Below are 20,937 nucleotides of genomic sequence, written 5' to 3' on the forward strand. Positions count from 1 at the left end.
CCCCTATTGTGGGAGTCCCCACTCAAAGTTCTTCCCCTTCCTTTATCTACGATCATTTCTCCTTCCTCTTATGTTCATTACAGCGGAGCTGCCATGTGGGCAAAATTACGCACAAACTTAATTTATGAAATATTTCTTCATCTCTACGAAATGGAATAGTTCCTTGACATTACTAGGAGGCCAACACGAATGGATAGTCTAAAGCCGTCGGCACACGGGCCGTGCTGTCGAACGTTAACGTTGAGCGTGCCAAGTTCAACGTGCTGCTGAACGCTCAGGAACGATGCGACTTGTGCATACGATATGTGGGCCCCAACGTGGTATACGCGATCGCAACGCACTCCAGCGGCAGTTGAGGGATGTTTCTAGTCCGTAAATCACATTGTTTACCCAACAGCCGCGCGTAAAATTCCCACATCAGCTCTATTAAAACGCACATTTCCTCCACTGTCCACGAAAAAGAAAGAACGATGTCCAATCAATAAGTCACAGGTTTATAAAAGTTCCATTATAAACAGTGCGGTAGAAATTTAGAATACTTCTCCGCATAAGATAAACATTATTTCATCATTCCCACATTTTAGTAAAACCCCTAGGTGAGTCTTATTTGATCCGTGTTCCTACCCAGTAGCAGAATCTTTGCAACATGTGAATTACGAAGCGTAAAAGAAAAAGGAGCAAAATATCTTTATACAAGTAGCGCAAGCTGTCCTGTAGATTAAGCCAATCGAACGAAGTCACCCCTCAAAAAAAGGTGAACTTATACTTACATAACATCAAATATTATAGTATATACTTATATTAAACTAATAATAAAGTATCAGAACCCAATAAAAACGCGAATGTTAGGAAAAAAATTTGGAAGTGGCAAGACGCGAACCACCGCCCCATTAAACTAAACTATAGGGGTCACTACGCTACAGCAATAACATATTCCGAACCTCTAATCATAGCATGTTAGTAACTGTAAAATACCTTAATCGTAGATACGTTACTAGTTGAAGTTTAATTGTAACAAATTGTACCAAGAATAATGCGTTTTGCGTAGATCTTCAGTGTGTCGCTGGCTTCAAATAGCCTACTCTCATAATACGCAAGTTACAATAATTCTTTTGCCACGAATATGATGTTTCTCATTATTTTATTGGAACGAAACACACAGTTAACAACGGACTTTCCAGTGATTCTCAATTTGCTGGTGCTCAGAAACGGCATATATACATATAGGCTTGAAATGAATGCCAATATGGCGCCTCACAACTCTGTACTGAAGGGAGACGGCGTGCGTGTGACGTAGGTGGCGTTGTGCCATCTCATTGGTCAACGCTGAGACGCACACTCAGAATATCTGACATGTTCGGAAAGACTCCCGAGCGTGCTATTCCACGTTATGACGTCAGAAACTCGGCACGCTCAACGCTCAACGCTCGGATGCACGGTCCGTGTGCCGACGGCTTTAATGTGCACTTGGTCAGCAGAGGCTCCCTTCTCCGAAATCAAATGTCTCAAGAAGAAGATCTCAAGCTGAGCAAAATTTGTCTTGAGTGGTTTAGCCGTAAGGCTCACCCATCTGAGACACCTAAGAACCTCCCAAATATGAATTAAATATTAGTCAAAATTTTTACTGAAAAACACGAGAGTGTCCAAATAATAATACCCTGGGTGTTTCACAAGTAATGGCCAATAAATCACCGTGGAAAATACAGGCCAAAAGTACCTAAGAAGATCCGACAAACATTGGTCTCCAAATCAACCGTTACCAAAGTATCGCATTAATTCGAGTTGAGAACCAACTGTATACGCCTCAGGATACCACTGTATTTACTTTGGTAACTCAAGGTTTGGGATCGTATATCGGTTTGTTTACGTAAGCGCAACTACTTCCCTTTCCCCCTCTGTGCACTATGCCATACTCGTCTCACAATCAGTTGCTAACATGAAGGCACAAATCACAGAGGTTACACCAATGAAGAGTACGCTGCCATGCACGTCATGTATGGCAAAGTGAAGGAGAGTGCCCTTAAGGCGGCACGATTGGATGGAGAAGGTTTTCCTCTCCACAGACAGCCCGACAGGCGTACATGTAGTCGGTTACATCAGCACCTTAGAGAAACCGATAGTTTAACACACCGTCTACGAGAAGGTCGACCCAGATCCAACACCCGATGTTGAGGAAAGGGTGTTGCTCATTGTACACGAATGTCCGAGTACATCAACAAGAATTATTGCTAGCCAAGAATGTCTCTTGCGTCATAGCAGTGTGTGACAGATTTTACACAGGCAGGTACTCTGTCCATATCATCTTCAGCGAGTGCAAGTCATCATCAATGCGGACTTGCCTCCTAGAGAGACTTTCTGCCAACATGTGCAACAACAGTGTACCCTGAATACTATGTTTCTGTGCAGTATTCTGTTAATGGATGAGGCTAGGTCTATCCGTGATGGTATTTTTAATTGCTATAACTGTCACATTTGGGCCGAAGTCAATACTAATGCAACACACGTAACACGACATCAGCAGCATTATTCATTGAAAGTGTGGCAGGGCTGTTGCAGAGTGCATCATTGGACACTCTTCCTTCTACAGAGACCAACTGGACAGCAGTACATGCGGCTTCTGGGGACTGCATTCCAGATGGACATGATGATGTCCCTACAAACCAACACCAGAACATGTGGTTCATGCATGACGGTGCTCACTCACATTTTCATTTACAACTCCACCGGCTTCTAACTCAGACTTATGGTCAACATTGGTAAGGTAGAGGAAGTATATGGCTCTGAGCACTATGGGACTTAACATCTGAATCATCAGTCACCTAGAACTTAGAACTACGTAAACCTAAATAACCAAAGGGCATCACACGCATCCAAGCCCGAGGCAGGATTCCAACCTGCGACCGTAGCGGTCGCGCGGTTCCGGACTGAAGCGCCTAGAACCGCTGTACCACAACAACCGGCCAGAGGAGGTATAAAATGCATATATGAAGCATCAGCTCTTTTTGTCTTAAACCCAAATATCTACCTGTTTCGGTCTAGGACCATCTTCACGGATGAGGGTTAAAATGGTTTAAGCCACCATATTGCATTAGTCATTACTTATAATGTGTAATGCATGCCATGAACGTAAATATATGACACAGAACTTTAAAATCAAACATACGAATACTAAATGTGCACTAAACGTATTGATTTAGACGCATGGACTACATTTCGAACACCTACTTCAGCGTTTAGAGACGTCATGTGCTCCTAGGCACTGATGAACCACAACAGAAAATGTGTTGTATCTCAACAACGGTTCATTTAAGGGCCCATGTTTATTGGAGCTTTTTAGTTACTTTTAGCATCTACTTCCCATGTGTGAAGCACTGACCAACACTTCTGTAATTTAAGCCCACTCTGTCTAGTATCTCGGTTCTAGGCGCGCAGTCCGGAACCGCGCGACTGCTACGGTCGCAGGTTCGAATCCTGCCTCGGGCATGGATGTGTGTGATGTCCTTAGGTTAGTTAGATTTAAGTAGTTCTAAGTTCTAGGGGACTGATGACCACAGTAGTTAAGTCCCATAGTGCTCAGAGTCATTTGAACCATTTGTCTAGTATCCGGGGAAGCACAGCCGCCCCAGTCGACTGTATTGAACTCGTGAAGATTCCAGTAAGTAGAAAACGCGGTCGCTGGCTTGGAAGCGTCGGTCAATGGAATTTTATAATATGCTTGGTTAAGACCGAGAGTGGTTAACACTCACGCCATGAAACCATCCGGAACAGGCATAGACATCGGGTAAAGAAATGTATTGTAGTACTAACTTCTTGTTGAGTTCTCTGTAATCAGTAACCGTCCCGACACTCCCTTCCCCTTTTGGTCCTTGCGCACCTGAAAGAAGGGGGACGCATAAGGCAACTTGGACGGACTGATTACACCTGCCTCCAGCATATTATCGATCTCTGTTTCCATTTGTCTCATCCGGGGTGCAGAATGTGGGTACGGGGGCCGTCTCACCGAGATTTTTTCAGGTAGCTCAGTTTCATATTGCTCACCGTGTACCTCCCCCAGACGATCACACAGTACTTCGCGACAGTCCCCGCACAGTGTTCTAATCCTGCTTCTTTGCTCCTGTCCCAAATGCTGCAGCACAAAAATCTTAGCCTTACCCCCTTCTCCGGCAACAAGTCGTGAACCTATTTGCTCCCAAGAATGGCCATGAAAAAGGTAAAAAGGGGCGATGTTCCCTATCGGTCCCGAAGCAAAACTTGCTGTGTCTCCAGTTGAGAACTAAGCCTACCCCGTAAGTAAAATCAGATCCGAGGATGATAGGTACACTATGATGGTGGTGGTTAGGGTTTAACGTCCCGGCGACAACGAGGTCATTAGAGACGGAGCGCAGGCTCGGGTTACGGATGGACTGGGAAGGAAATCGGCCGTGCCCTTTCAAAGGAACCATCCCGGCATTTGCCTGGTACACTATGACCTCGAGCCACTTTCATCGTTATCTTCCGAGTAAAACTCTGCTTTCTAACCTTTATCCAGCCGGTGGTCAACAAGACTATTTTATCTATGTTCGCTATCTTGTCCTCACCATACCACTCTCTTACTCAGGTGACTTACTGATTTGCTTAGTGTTATGCCAGGCCTCACCAATTAGATTGCACGAACTATCTGAGTCCAGCAGAGCGCAGTGCTACTCCTTTTTGAAGACAGACGAGACTTCGTGTCCAACAGCGGCTACGATTCAATTACAAGATTTCCTTCTCGTAGCCGTGTTTCTCCTCTGGCTTCCGAAACTACCGCCACCGCGAAGACGAGAGAATCCCTCGCTAGACGTCCCCTTTTCTGGCAATTGTAACAGCGGGCCTTGACCTCATCTTCCCTGCATTCTAGATTCCTCTCCCCCGTCACTCTTAGGTTTCCTTATCGAGACGTAAGCATGTTCTGTCTGTTTTGTCTACCTGTGTAACTGCCTCGCCCCGACTAATCAACTCATGTAGCTGCTGAAATGAAGTCGGCATGCTGCAAAAGGGGAACAGTGATCTATCATATCCATGCATACCCTGTATGATATCATCAGTTACCTCTCACTTGGTGTTCTCCAGTAGGAGAGTACGCACTGCTTCGGAAGCCTAATTACGTAGTCTTGTAACAGTTTGTTTTCCCCTTGCTCTGAGAACTATCTCCGCGCGACCAGTTCATGACGAGCGCAAGGCGACGAGAACTTATCGGCAGTCCTCCACCTAAATTCCACAAAATTAGTTTATCATGTGGTGCTTGTGGCACCAAACCTTCAAACATATCGTAAACCATGGGAGTCAACAACTGATACAAACTTTTACTAGCTGACCCCAGTCCCTCTGCCCGATTTTTCATCACCGGAAGATAGTTCAGAGTATGGTCGGTTTCCTACACTAAACTGACAACACTCCTCTATCTTGCAACAGCGTGAGCAGCGGATATGGTAATTTGGCAAACATGTTCCCTAAGCCTCCACACACCAACTGTCCCTACTTTGTTATTTAACATTCTGGCCTTGTCAGGTCAATGGCTCTGAGCTTAACTTCTGAGGTCATCAGTCGCCTAGAACTTAGAACTAATTAAACCTAACTAACCTAAGGACATCACACACATCCATGCCAGAGGCAGGATGCGAACCTGCGACCGTAGCGGTCGTTCGGCTCCAGACAGTAGCGCCCAGAACCGCACGGCCACTCCGGCCGGCTGTCAGGTAAATGCTGAACCCTTTGGAGAGTAATCTCAATCTCCTTGCCCCTCTCTAAGGACTCTTCATCTGCCGTTCGAAATCATTACACAATCACTTGACTATCTTGGATGGCAAATACAGGACGTGCTTGGATCATGGAACAGTCGGAATTGCAGTTGTAAATTGTTGTAGTTGTGCTGGGAAAGTTCCTGAGCTTCAAGCGATAATAGAAAGCACAGATACTGAAATCGTTATAGGTACAGGAAGCTGGCTAAAGCCTGAAATAAGTTCTGAAGAAATTTTTACGAAGTCTCAGACGGTGTTCAGGAAACATTGATTAGGCGGAATTGGTGGTGGAGTGTTTGTCTCTGTCAGTACTGCTTTATCTTGTAGTGAAGTCGAAGTAGGTACTCCGTGCGAATTGGCATGGGTGGAGGTTATACTTAACAGCAGACCTAAGTTAATAATTGGCTCCTTCTACCGACCCCAAGACTCCGATGATATATTTGCTGAACACTTCAGAGAAAATTTGAGTCTCGTAACAAATAAATATCCCACTCATACGGTTATAGTTGGTGGGGACTTCAACCTTCCCTCGATATGAAACTTCCTGGCAGATTAAAACTGTGTGCCCGACCGAGACTCGAACTCGGGACCTTTCCCTTTCGCGGGCAAGTGCTCTACCAACTGAGCTACCGAAGCACGACTCACGCCCGCTACTCACAGCTTTACTTCTGCCAGTACCTCGTCTCCTACCTTCCAAACTTTACAGAAGCTCTCCTGCGAACCTTGCAGAACTAGCACTCCTGAAAGAAAGGATATTGCGGAGACATGGCTTAGCCACAGCCTGGGGGATGTTTCCAGAATGAGATTATCACTCTGCAGCGGAGTGTGCGCTGATATGAAACTTCCTGGCAGATTAAAACTGTGTGCCCGGCCGAGACTCGAACTCGGGACCTTTGCCTTTCGCGGGCAAGTGCTCTACCAGAGCGCGAAAGGCAAAGGTCCCGAGCTCGAGTCTCGGCCGGGCACACAGTTTTAATCTGCCAGGAAGTTTAACATCAGCGCACACTCCGCTGCAGAGTGAAAATCTCACTCTGTTCCCTCGATATGTTTGCAAAAGTACTTGTTCAAAACCGGTGGTAGGCAGAAAACATCTTCCGAGATTGTCCTAAATGCTTTCTCCGAAAATTATTTCGAGCAGTTACTCCACGAACCCACGCGAATTGTAAATGGTTGCGAAAACACACTTGACCTCTTAGACACAAACAATCCAGAGCTAATAGAGAGCATCATGACTGATACAGGGATTAGTGATCACAAGGTCGTTCTAGCTAGGCTCAATACTGTTTCTTCCAAATCCACCAGAAACAAACGCAAAATAATTTTATTTAAAAAAGCGGATAAAGTGTCACTAGAAGCCTTCCTATGAGACAATCTCCATTCCTTCCGAACTGACTATGCAAATGTAGACGAGATGTGGCTCAAATTCAGAGATATAGTAGCAACAGCAATTGAGAGATTCATACCTCATAAATCAGTAAGAGATGGAACAGATCCCCCATGGTACACAAAACAGGTCCGCACACTGTTTCTGAGGCAATGGAAAAAGCATGCGAAGTGCAGAAGAACGCGAAATCTCTAAGATTGGCTAAAATTTACAGACGCGCGAAATTTGGCACGGGCTTCAATGCGAGATGCCTTTAATAGGTTCCACAACGAAACATTGTCTCGAAATTTGGTAGAAAATCTGAAAAAGTTCTGGTCGTATGTAAAGTACACAAGTGGCAACACGCAGTCAATACCATCGCTGCGCAGTGTCGATGGTACTATTACCGACGACTGTGCCGCTAAAGCGGAGTTATTGAACGCAGTTTTCTGAAATTCCTTCACCAGGGAAGCCGACTGGAATATTCCAGAATTTGAAACACGAACAGCTGCTAGCATGAGTTTCTTAGATGTAGATACCTTAGGGGTTGCGAAGCAACTCAAATCGCTTGATACGGGCAAGTCTTCAGTTCCAGATTGTATACTGATTAGGTTCCATTCAGATTACGCTGATACAACAGCTCCCTACTTTGCAATCGTATACAACCGCTCGCTCACCGATAGATCTGTACCTACAGACTGGAAAATTACGCAGGTCGCACCAGTGTTTAAGAAGGGTAGTAGGAGTAACTCATTGAACTACAGACCTATAACATTGACGTCGGTTTGCAGTAGGGTTTTGGAGCATATACTGCATTCAAACAATATGAATCACCTAGAAGGGAACGATCTATTGATACGTAGTCAGCATTTTTTCAGAAAACATAGTTCTTGTGCAACGCAGCTAGCTCTTTATTCGCACGAAGTAATGGCCGCTATCGACAGGGGATCTCAAGCTGATTCCGTATTTCTATATTTCCGGAAAGCATTTGACACCGTTCCTCACAAGCGACTTCTAATCAAGGTGCGGGCTTATGGGGTATCGTCTCAGTTGTGCGACTGGATTCGTGATTTCCTGTCAAGAAGGTCGCAGTTCGTAGTAATAGACGGCAAATCATCGAGTGAAACTGAAATGATATCAGGCGTTCCCCAGGGAAGCGTCCTGGGACCACTGCTGCTCCTGATCTATATGAATGACCTGGGTGACAATCTGAGCAGTTCTCTTAGGTTGTTCGCAGATGATGCTGTAATTTACCGTCTAGTAAGGTCATCCGAAGACCAGTATCAGTTGCAAAGCGATTAAGAGAAGATTGCCGTATGATGTGGCAGGTGGCAGTTGACGCTAAATAACGAAAAGTGTGAGGTGATCCACATGATTCCCAAAAGAAATCCGTTGGTATTCGATTACTCGTTAAATAGTACAATTCCCAAGGCTGTCAAGTCAACTAAGTACCTGGGTGTTAAAATTACGAACAACTTCAGTTGGAAAGACCACATAGATAATATTGTGGGGAAGGCGAGCCAAAGGTTGCGTTTCATTGGCAGGACACTTAGAAGATGCAACAAGTCCACTAAAGAGACAGCTTACACTACACTCGTTCGTCCGCTGTTAGAATATTGCTGCGCGGTGTGGGATCCTTACCGGGTGGGATTGACGGAGGACATCGAAAGGGTGCAAAAAAGGGCAGCTCGTTTTGTATTGCCACGTAATAGGGGAGAGAGTGTGGCAGATATGATGCGCGAGTTGGGGTGGAAGTCATTAAAGCAAAGACGTTTTTCGTCGCGTCGAGATCTATTTAAGAAATTTCAGTCGCCAACTTTCTCTTCCGAGTGCGAAAATATTTTCTTGAGCCCAACCTACATAGGTAGGAATGATCATCAAAATAAAACAAGAGAAATCAGAGCTCGAACAGAAAAGTTTAGGTGTTCGTTTTTCCCGCGCGCTGTTCGGGAGTGGAATGGTAGGGAGATAGTATGATTGTGGTTCGATGAACCCTCTGCGAAGCACTTAAATGTGAATTGCATAGTAGTCATGTAGATGTAGATTTGCCTTTGTGGTTCAGTGGCTTGACTTCCGGACTGCATAACTTAGGCTTAAGATTCGATCCTCGGTTGGTCCTGCGATTTTCTCTGTCTTTTACCCATAACAATGACAATTATGGCAAGTCAAATTGTACAGTATTTTGGAGTATGAGTTGGAATGTAGAGCCACCACTCACTGGTTGTATCTGTTCAGAAGTGGGAGGAAGTCAAGGACACACCACCATGTCTAGCAAAGCACTGCAATGCTGAAAGCATCCCTCAAGTTGAGCACAGCCTTACTTGATTTACAGTAACAAGTGGAACGTAAAAGTGCTTATAGGTGGACGGCCTCAGCAGTTTGATCTATAATACGCTACGCAGTCGCAATGTTAGGCAGTCAATTTAGTGAGCCAGTTGACGCTCAGTCGTGACCCATTAAGAGAGCCAGATAGACGTGATATATGTTATGCTTTTTTCTCATAACAAAGGTACTTTACTACAATTATAAAAATTATTTTCCCGCCGTTATACTTGCTTTACGCGCTACGGTCTATAAGTTCTCTTACATAGATGTCGGAGCATACTGAAAATGTGGTGCCTCATCTACTTTTATCTAATCAGTCATGCATAAAAATCTCGTTAGCAAGTTCAAAATGGTTCAAATGGCTCTGAGCACTATGGGACTTAACATCTGTGGTCATTAGTCCCCTAGAACTTAGAACTACTTAAACCTAACTAACCTAAGGACATCACACACATCCATGCCCGAGGCAGGATTCGAACCTGCGACCGTAGCAGTCGCGCGGTTGCGGACTGCGCGCCTAGATCCGCTAGACCACCGCGGCCGGCTCATTAGCAAGTATTTACGACCATCGGAGAGAGGCCGCATATCAGTTAAGGAAGTAAGGATGGCGTGCGTCGTTGTTGGAGACGAGCATTTGATATACCTAAAAATTTTATGCGTCCTTATGGAGGAAGAACTTAAACAAACAATAAAAGATCCTTTAAAAACCGGACTTGATGGGTTTATATAATACACTCTGGCAAATAAACGGGGAATGGAGAATTTTTCATCTTACAACGGATGTGAGAGATTAATTTGAAATTGCCGTAATAAATGCATGCTGTGGTTTTCAAAATAATGTGCCATAAAGAGATGACTATAAATTTGAAGACATACTGTACTTCACCCCAGAAATGGAAGTTCTCCCAAACCTCACAAGCTGTCGAAAGTCATCATGAAGTTTATTTCTGGATGCAAGGAAGGTCTGGCTGCTTCGACAGGTGGACGGACACTGAAGGCAGTCACGTAAGTTCTCCACGAGACAACCTGCTCGCAGTTGGCAGCACGGAGCCAGCTGGCTGTCGCAGAGGCACAGTACAAGGGCTACAATGCACGACTTTATGACTAGCTACGGAAGAAGTCCTGCCTGGTGCGTTGTAGCCCTGTTTCACTACCGACTGGGCCCCCTCCACCTCTCTCCGCACCTGCCAATACGTCTCCCCTTCCCGTAGTTAACATAGCGCAAGAAATCTACGTAAGCAGCTACCGATGAGAATGCAGTAAGTCGAAAAAAAACTCAATCTTCAAAACCTCTCTTAGACTGCTAACATTATCGGATATGCGTACCTCCTTAGTATAAATACATAATTCGTGGTTGTAGTGCTACAAGATAAACGAAGAAAGTAAGAACCCTGTGGTTTCTTCCGATAATATCAGAACTCTTTTAATCTGATGCTGACCGTCTAGCGTTTCTAAGGCGTTTCAGGATTGACTATGATGGAGCTTGACGCTAGAATATAGAATAATGTTTTATTCTTACAATTGTCTAAGTAATTATGTAGGGATATGAGATTAAAAAATTTCGGAAGAAACACTGGGTTTCAGTATATAAAAGAGTTCGTAATACTGCAACACACTTGCAGTCTCTGTATCGTGCAAGTGTAAAGAGAAGATTTTAAGACGTTTTTCGCCTTTCAATACCAACTGCAATTGCTGCCGCTAAGTCTTACACACAATTTAAGAACAAGTATTCCCCCTTTATTGTTGTCCATGACCAAGAGAGGCTTACAAACAACTTCAGACATATAACAGCGAAAGAAATGTCAAAGAAGTCGAGTCAGCAGATTCGAATAACATTATGACGTAAAAAGATTTTATTAGGAATGCGATATGAGAAGTGAAGTTAAGCTAGAATCACAACGAATTATTTTCCAAAAATCGCAGTACTGATGACTTCTTAATTAGTGGTGAAGAAGATTAAGAGCTGAAACTCATACATCAAAGTCATGATTACAGACGAATTCAGGAGTGCATTGCACATGCGGAACGTATTTTCTTTAGTGCCACAACGGTTAATCTCCATAAATCAAAAAAGCTTCTGATGGGATGTTGCAAGAAAAGAGTTGTTCTGAAAAGTATTTTGGAAAAAAAAGTATATTCGTTTAATGACTGATAAAGAATTGTAGCTATAAATACAATTGGAAATTTTGGAAATTTGTTGTTAGATCCTATGGGAGCAAACTGCTGAGGTCATCGGTCCCTAGGCTTACGCACTACTTAATGTAACTTAAACTAACTTACGCTAATAACAACACACGCACACCCATGCCCGTGTGAGAACCTGAACCTCCAAGGGGGGGAAGCCGCGCGAACCGTGGCAAGACGCCCGAGACCGTGCGGCTACGCCTCGCAGCCAAATGCAGTTGGATTTCAAATTTATCCACGTATTATACCTAAAAAATTTTATTCACAGATGACGAACAAGTGTTTTTATTCATGTGAGGGAATAATGTTTAGAATAATATTCGTTATTCATACATAACGAATAATAATTTATATCAGTATTCGTTATTCGCCATTCGCAGTCTCGTGCTGGGCAAAGCGTATCGTGCATGCTGACACTACAAATTCAGAGCCTGTGTGGAAGAGAGTATAGGCACATAAAATCCGCATGGTTCACGCGGCTGTGCCAGCTGCGTGTACATACGCTCCCGCAGTTGTCATTAGCATCGGTAATCTACGGATACTTCCGCCAATGTTCGCGAAGCGTATTAGCGTTCTGTATCGCACACCACAGGCGTGAGCGGGCCACGCGGATAGACCACTCGGTTGCGGGGCTCTATTTTTTTACTTAAGGTACTCCATGGACGAAATTTGATCCCAGTTAGATGGGGCCTTAATCGAAAAGTTTACATTTAAAATACGTTTGTACTATTTAGAAGATTTGACACTGAAGTTAGTGCGAGCTCATAATCAGACACTCACTGTTATGTCAGAAATGACTCATTTGTCAATTTTTTTTTATTGAAACGTTTTTACGTCTATTATCGTATATGTTATGTGCTGTAGAGAATAGAATAAAATGGCTCTCAAGGCTGATCGATAAGAAGCACAAATTGAAATACGACGAAGCCGCCAACACGCCCTACCAGTTACACACTCTATCGAAGCCAACGAACAGGACGATGCCCCGCAAGAGGTTAAGTGTCAGAAAGAGTTGGTATAGACGACATATTCGTTGAGTTTGTAAAGAATACTGGTCCCAAAACACGCCAACGAGTTGTTAATTTCTAATTCGACACAATATCAACATTTAAGTTTCTATAAATGTTTTAAAAAAAGTAAAACTATACCTGTTTCCAAACCAGGAAAGAATGTTGCACTGCCCGAAAGCTAAAGACCAACAACTCTCACGAGCGTATGCTCCTCCCCATTGTCGGAAAATGAATACACATTGAACAAGTTGGCTTTATGAGAGAGAGAAATTGCGGCGATCAAGTACTCTCCTCGACAACTAATATCAGGAATGGTTTTCACAAGAAGCTCAAGGCGGTAGCCACTTTGATCTACCTAACCTGTGCCCCCACTGTGTTCTGGAAGAAGGGTATATTACTAATACGCAATACCCTAGTACCAGTAAAGAAATTTCTCCAACTTGTGGCTGAAATACTAAGCGACAGAATTGGTAGGAAAAGAAAATTCCGAAGCCAGTAGAAAAAGCTTCCTCAGATCACATCCTGGCCTCGCATCTGTTCTACATCCAAATGTCGGATGTTCCAATGACGCTGTCCCAAAAGTTCATTTACGGAGATGATATAGCCACAGACACAGAAAGCACGAACTTAGCCCAATCGGAAGGCGCGCCCACTCAAGACCTCCAAATAAAACATTTACTTTTTAGGAAACCAGGACTTTGGACAAATTCGAATGAAAAAGAAATTCAGCCTTTCACCTGAATAAAAGACACACCCATATTCAGATTCCTAAAGAACCATCTTACAACACAATCCTCAACATAGACATGTAGGAGAAACGCTTGATCGCACATAGTCGTAAAAACAACTTCTGGAAAATATATCAATGAATATGAGAACGAAAACAAACATAAATCAAAAATTAGCGAATATCACTTGGGGTAATTACCGAGCGAGGTAGCGCAGTGGTTAGCACACTGGACTCACATTCGGGAGGACGACGCTTCGAACCCATCTCCGGCCATCCTGATTTAGGTTTTCCGTGATTTCCCTAAATTGTTTCAGGCAAATGCCGGGATGGTTCCTTTTAAAGGGCACAGCCGATGTCCTTCCCAATCCTTCCCGAACTGGAGCTTGTGCTCCGTCTCTAATGACCCCAATGTCGACGGGACGTTAAACACTAATCTTCTCCTCCTCCTCTTGGGGAAATGATGCGAACACCTTGCTTTTGTTAACTCTGCTCATAAGAATTGTGATCCCGTTTGGATAAATAGCCACCACAACGATGTTGTTGACGTCCAACGCAAACAAGCAATGAAACTGATTACGTGAACAATCAGGACAACTCCCATTCATTGGCTACCAATTACGAGCAACATAACACCGCGCCAGACCAGTCTGCCTGCTGCTCTAAAATCTCAGCTTCATAAATGCTCTAATAAACCAGCTTCACATATTCACACCGATCCTCTCCTACTTACTATCAAATGTATGGAATTAATACTGAAATCAAGATATCCCCCAGGGAAAACAATTTCGGAACTGTACTAATGACGAATGCTGGCGATCAGAGTGGAGAGAAAAAGTCAGAAACTTTCCTCTTATAAAGGACCAGAGCCTCACAGTCGCCGGTTTAGAGCAGAGTAGTAGGGTATGGAATGACCTCAACAGAAACGACACTAGACGGGGAATATGCAGTAAAACTGTGACTGTCTGAAAATCCTTCATGCGGAAAGCGTAAAGCCAAAAAAGAAAGAATCGCCTACATAGCCTTCGTATGCTCAAAACACGGTTTGAAGGGACGTTGCAAGAAAGCGTCGATCTTGCACCTGCAGCAGGGGTCTCACTGAGAACCTGTAACTTGTGTTTGTGATATATTCGTACCCACTTCTTAAATTTTTAATTTCCCTTTTTACCCATATTTTACCATGTTCTTAAAATTCCTGATCATCTGTATGTTAGTGGCTGAAAAACTGTAACCTGTGAAACTTTTAAATAAGTTTTTACTTAAACTGAAATAACTGAGAAGGTGAAACTTCTACATTTTTACATAAATTGCAGAATTCGACTGAACCTTCTTGAACTGGCGAGTGCAACTGAACTGACATGCTCTTTGCTTAATTTTTATCATATCACTGATCTACAGAATTTTCCCTGACATATACAACTCAAACTTATTCATTTATTACCCACAATATTCAAACGCAACACTATCGGAGTGCAAATAATTAACACGAAAAAATGAGTCTGAAGTACAAGAAATCCTAAGAATAACCCATATATTTCATAAATGAGTTACCTCAGAGAAAATCTTCATAACACGAACTACAGCAAATAACAGCAAGCAGCAACTAAAGCCTGCCAAATAGAAAGCTCTAACTACTAATAACCATATGGTTAGCAAAGAAAAGATTTTGTTTGAGAGCAAACAATGTATTTAGCAGATTTTTACCTCAGCATGTGACATCCAGTTACAAACATTATGTAATCGTCATTAACTCCATTTCCCAAACATTAGCAAATACATAAATCATTTTACAATCTATTTCCATCCAACAATAAACTCCATGAAGGACACACGTCCAAACCATCTGCTCATGCAAACACTACTAATCTTCAACACTGCTAACTATTAACTTCCAACTGCGAGTCCTTCCAGCCACAGAGTCTCTTAGCAGGGGCGCAGAGCGCTGTCAATGATATTAAGGCAGTCTATTGCGATTTAGCTGCCAACATAGACACATATAAACAGGCTACTTACATAACCTCCACTGCTGCTCTCAAAAAATTTTAGAAATTGTTTTGGGTAGTGGAGATTACCAGTTTGTTAAAAAATTTTATATTAACAATATCAAATATATAGGATGAACACAGTTAGTAATATACTGTTGGTCAATAAAGCAAAAATTGTTCTCTGAGTCCCTAATAACAGTCCTAATCATTCATGAGAAGAGTAGTGTATGTCAGTTTTATGCACAAATTCTGAGCCGTAAAAGGAAATGCACACATAACTAGTGGACCTCCATGCAGTCTTGAAGAAGTAGTGTTGTCCTCCCAAAGGAAACAGTGCTGATTCGTGACATGAAGATTGGTAATGGGCCACAACAGAGCTGACCCACAGCAGAGTCAGTCGAAGCCTTGAAGAATATTGGTAGAATTGGTAGGTCACCACAGAACAAACCCACAGTAGTCTTTATGGAGAATATGGTAGTACTGGGCCACCAAAGGTGCAGACCCACTGTAGTCCTTGCAGGGAGTATGGCAGTAATGGGCCCCCAAAGGTGCAGACCCACTGTATTCCATGTAGAAATTATCGTAGTAATGGGCCACCAAAAGTGCAGACCCACTGTAGTCCCTGCAGGGGTGGCCGGTAGTCATCTGTTGATACTGATCGGGTGCACAATCCAACTGAAGAGTCTTGATGACAATGCAGCAAGTGCATGAACCATCACTTGTGCACTCACTAATGTTTTGTTATTTTCAATAACAATTTTACAACATAAGAATACTATTACAAATGTAAAGAAAACACCATTACAGTGGAGAAAATAATAATACAAATAATATTTGTGGTAACGCAGGCTTTACAAAAGAATAGATATAAGCATACACATGAGAATTACAGGAATTATGACATAAGTCAATAAATGAAAAACGAGAATATCCTTAAAAACATTAACTTGACACATGACCATTCAATAAAACAGAATAAATAATGTCTGAACATCTTCGGAGAGCAAAGAATGTGGTGCGAAAACATAATAGATTTGAGGATAACAGTCCTTCTCATAATAGTTAATGCAGTTTAGTATTAGAAGAAAAAAATTCTACCAAATTTATCTTATCAGGTAAACACACAGAGATAGGAAGAACACAGGCACACAAGGGTACAGATAAATACACTGGAATAACACAAAAAGAAAGGACAGGACTGTTTTCAGTGGTAAAATTGGCTTAGCATTTTGTACTGCAATATTTGTGGTATTTTTCTCCTTTCAACAGTATACTTCATACTGATACCTCCTTTACTTTCAGCCAAAACTAATTAATTTCGAACCAAAACTTTATTTACCTCTCTTACATCAACATTTGTTCCCCCCTCCCCCAACAAAAATAAATCATATCTAAGCATGCTTTCTGCATTTTCACTTTCATATATTTCTCACCTCATCATTTGTTTACAAGAAAATCCTACCTAAACCTGTTGTCACTATACCCTCATTATGTCCATTCGTTTCCTCTTTCAAAATAATTGTTCCTCATTAAACAATACTAATTGACCAGACCATTTTCTTATAGCTTCTCAATGCATGTAATTCCATTTCATCACAACTCACTCTCTTATACGGCATACCCCCTCATAAGCTAACTGAAATAGAGTGAGCTCCGATATACAAACTAGAGAACGAGGCAATGCAGCATCACAAAACAATTAACACAAACAACCATGAAAAAATGCTAAATGGTAAAGCAAGCAGCAGCATGTTTAAATTAGCAAAGAAAACGCAACATTACAACAAATATGAGGCAATATGCAGCAAACAACAAAAATAAATCAGTGGTGAAATTGGCTTAGCACGGTAACACAAGGTAAAGTTCAGTAGGACAAAGCCTTGCAAATAGCAGCAGCAAAAGTAATAACTTGTACCTAAACATAAGAAACCACAAGCAGAAAAATTTTGCAGTATAGACACCAATGCAGATAATGGAAATGTCTATTCACATCTTAATGTCTATGACACATCTTAACACTAAAGTGATGCACCACAGCAACTTATTCTACCAAAAAATTACCAAGTCCTTCAAAATAAAACTATGTATGTAATTTCTGTCACTAATCCCTTCTCCTTCTTATTTTTTTTTCCTTTCTAAGTGCTATTGCTTTAAGAATGTGGATCATAAAATTATTAATTAATGGATCTGTTGACAGAAAGAGTTCACATTAGCATATGTATACTAAACCAATGCTGTAGGGCAGCTAGAAACCACATATTAAATAAAATTAGCAACTATGTACAATGTAATCTGCAAAGATTTTGCATCAAAATCTAATTTTCAGTATATGTTCCAAGAATGTATCCTTATAGTCTTGACGTAATCGGGCAATTAACAAGCAAAAAATATATACAAAATGAGACTGTGTTGTCTGTCCCCTATAAAAGTGAACTAGCAAAATTACTACCTTCGTAAATGCCATAGGTATTTGATTAGATAGTTAACTTCAAAACATCGCTGCAAGGTAAGTGTGGCAAAGCGTCATAGTGACTTCAAGTGATAAATTTAATGGCGAAGGCTACGTCAGAAATCAAATCTTTCTCAATAAAAGGTTTTACACAATAAATGTGGTATAATCTTTTGTTAAATTTTCTCTTTTCTTTGTACTCTAATGGTCAATTAGGAGGAAAGCAACAAAAAAATTAATGTGATGTATGTAATTACTAGACTTCTTGAGTGTTTTAAATTTACGCTTTGTGATGCAGAGCTTATAGTCAAAGTCATCGTGACGCAGAGTCGCAAATCGATCATTCTTACGTCGGTTCGATCTCAAGCCTCGGTACACCTTGCCGATTCCTTTCAAAATCTCCGAAATAGCATGTATTATTGCCTTGTGAATTTTGTGTCGTAATCGTATCTACTGTTTCCTTAAGGTTTCCCTGAATTTTTACAAATTGCGTGGCCGTACCGGTAATAGCATCTGAGAAAATTTTAGCCTGCAAAGGGTCGTGATTTTCGTGTACGATAGTCTGTAGCTCTTTTATGGCCGCTTCGTGATTCTGTAATGTGTCTTCATGTCGCAAAAAGATAGGCGGAAAACGTTCACAAATTTATGTTTATACGTCTTCAGAAACTTTCTGACATTTGGATTCGATTTCGGGTGTCTCAGCGTGTTTGTTCAAGTGGTTGTTCAATTCTATTAAATTTTTGGAGCTGTTACAATATTCGTTCCTGATATTGTTCCATTGTATCTAAGTTTTGAAGCTTCTGGTTTGTTTGTTTCTGAATTTGTTCCATTTGTTGCTGTATTCGTTTCTCATTTTGAATAAATAGCAATAACGACGCATTAGTGACTGAAACATGTTCCGTTGTGTTTTTCGTCAGTGCGTTTGCATCGGCAACATTCGTATTTTTAAAAGCAGAGTGTGTGTCTTGACCTAAATGAGAAAAGTGTAATGACACAAAACCTGAATCTACGGTATTTGCAAGATTCGGTTCTGTCATTTCGCATTCCTGAGAGGAACTGTTACCGACCAATTGATCTGTAATACTTCCCTGTTCACTGATTGCTTCCACTTCTTCCCCGTTATTTACTGCCAGGTCTATAAGCCTATGCACTATTACCAAATTATTGTCTCGAATATTCGTGAATTCATTAGTAGGTGGTGCCAACAAGCTACTTTCCTCGTCATTGTCATCTCTCACTTTGTGGTGCAGTCTAGTGTTACGCTTTTCATACTACATGGTTATCACAGTACTTCACACGATCACACACAAAAAAACAAAATTGAAAAGCAAATTAAGGAGACACACTAAAATAGCAATGGAAATAATAAATATCTAACTAATTGCAAATGCGACTGCGAAATACTCAGTGCAAATCCACATGCATGCCACAACTGCTTTGCTCATTACAATATAGTACAACAATAAGAAACTACAACAACAAAGGAAATTCCATATACAATTACTCGCTAGCAGTAAACAATAACTAATTTCTGATCATGCACTAATTATTCAAACTACAAGGAAATCAGAAGATTCGAGTGAAGTATCCTCGGCTAAGGGTCGAGAAGTGAAACTTCGAAATAACTTTTTACTTAAACTGAAATAACTGGGAAGATAAAACTTCTGCGTCTTTACTTAAATTGCTGAATTCCACTGAATCTTCTTGAACTGCTGAGTGCAATTGAACCTACAGTCTCTTTGATTAATTTTTATCATATCACTGACCCACAGAATTTTTCCTGCCAATAACAACTCAAACTTATTCATTTATTATCCACAGTATTCAAACGCAGCAAAATCTGACTGCAAATAATTAACACAAAAGAATGACCTTGAATTAGAAGAAATCCTAAGAATAACCCATATATTTCATAAATCATATATCTCACAGAAAATCTTCATGACACGAACTACAGCTAATATAGCAAGCAGCAACTACAGCCAGCTCTAACTACTAATAGGCATATGGTTAGCAAAGGAAAGATTTCGTTGCAGAGCAAACAATGTATGTAGCAGATTTTACCTTAATCATGTGACATCCAGTTCCAAACATCATATAATCCTCAATTATTCCATTTCCCAAACATTAGCAAATACATCAATCATCATTTTACAATCTATTTCCATTCAACAACAAATCTCCATGAAGGATACATGTCCAAACCGTCCGCTCGTGCAAACACTACTAATCTTCAACACTGCTAACTATTAACTTCCAGCTGCGAGTCCTTCCAGCCACAGAGTCTCTTAGCGAGGACGCAGAGCGCTGTCAGTGATATAAATGCAGTCATTAGCTATAGCGCTGCCAACATAGAAACAAGCTACTTACACCTGTCTTTGTTACAAATTTGTATTCATGATGAAAGAGAAATGCCAATGTCAACCCCATGGTGGTACTGCAATAATTCAGTAGCTACAAGTGAAAACTTTTGCCTGACCGTGACTGAAGCCCGGGTTTTCGGCTCTAAGCAAGTGGTTACATCTACGCTGAAGATATCACGAGGTGCCATCAGAGTATTTATATTACTGTTACATGTGTGGTTTCTGTTCTTTCGGACATGTAATAAACAACAGGTTCACACACATATAACAGTAATATTTGTATGCATGGTTTAACGTTAAATTTCTCGTTTTACCCTATTTTACCAGTTTTACATGATCCGTGCTCTTCTATGTGTCATTTACCTGTCATTCATGAAGCAATGTGTAATGATCATACGAAAATAAACAAGCAAATAGTCACACACGTGTCAGTTTTCACTTCGAAACACAATACAGCCTGTATGCAAATTCAGCTCTGTGAACCTGTGGTGCACATCTCAGTTTGGACAGCAACCTGCCGCTTGTGTCGCTTGGGCCTTGCCTATGCTTGCAACCCAGGAGAAACTGCTTTTGCCACCTCGGAAAACAATTGCACCTCGATACCTTCATCGTTAAAGTGACACAATAACGGGCAGCATTAAATCGTTGAGGATGTTGACGTAAACATTCTAGTTCATACATATACACTACTGGCCATTAAAATTGCTACACCGCGAAGATGACGTGCTACAGACCGACAGGAAGAAGATGCTGTGATACGGCAATGATTAGC

The sequence above is a fragment of the Schistocerca serialis genome, chromosome 5 (assembly GCF_023864345.2).
Source record: "Schistocerca serialis cubense isolate TAMUIC-IGC-003099 chromosome 5, iqSchSeri2.2, whole genome shotgun sequence".
NCBI classification, from domain to species: domain Eukaryota; kingdom Metazoa; phylum Arthropoda; class Insecta; order Orthoptera; family Acrididae; genus Schistocerca; species Schistocerca serialis.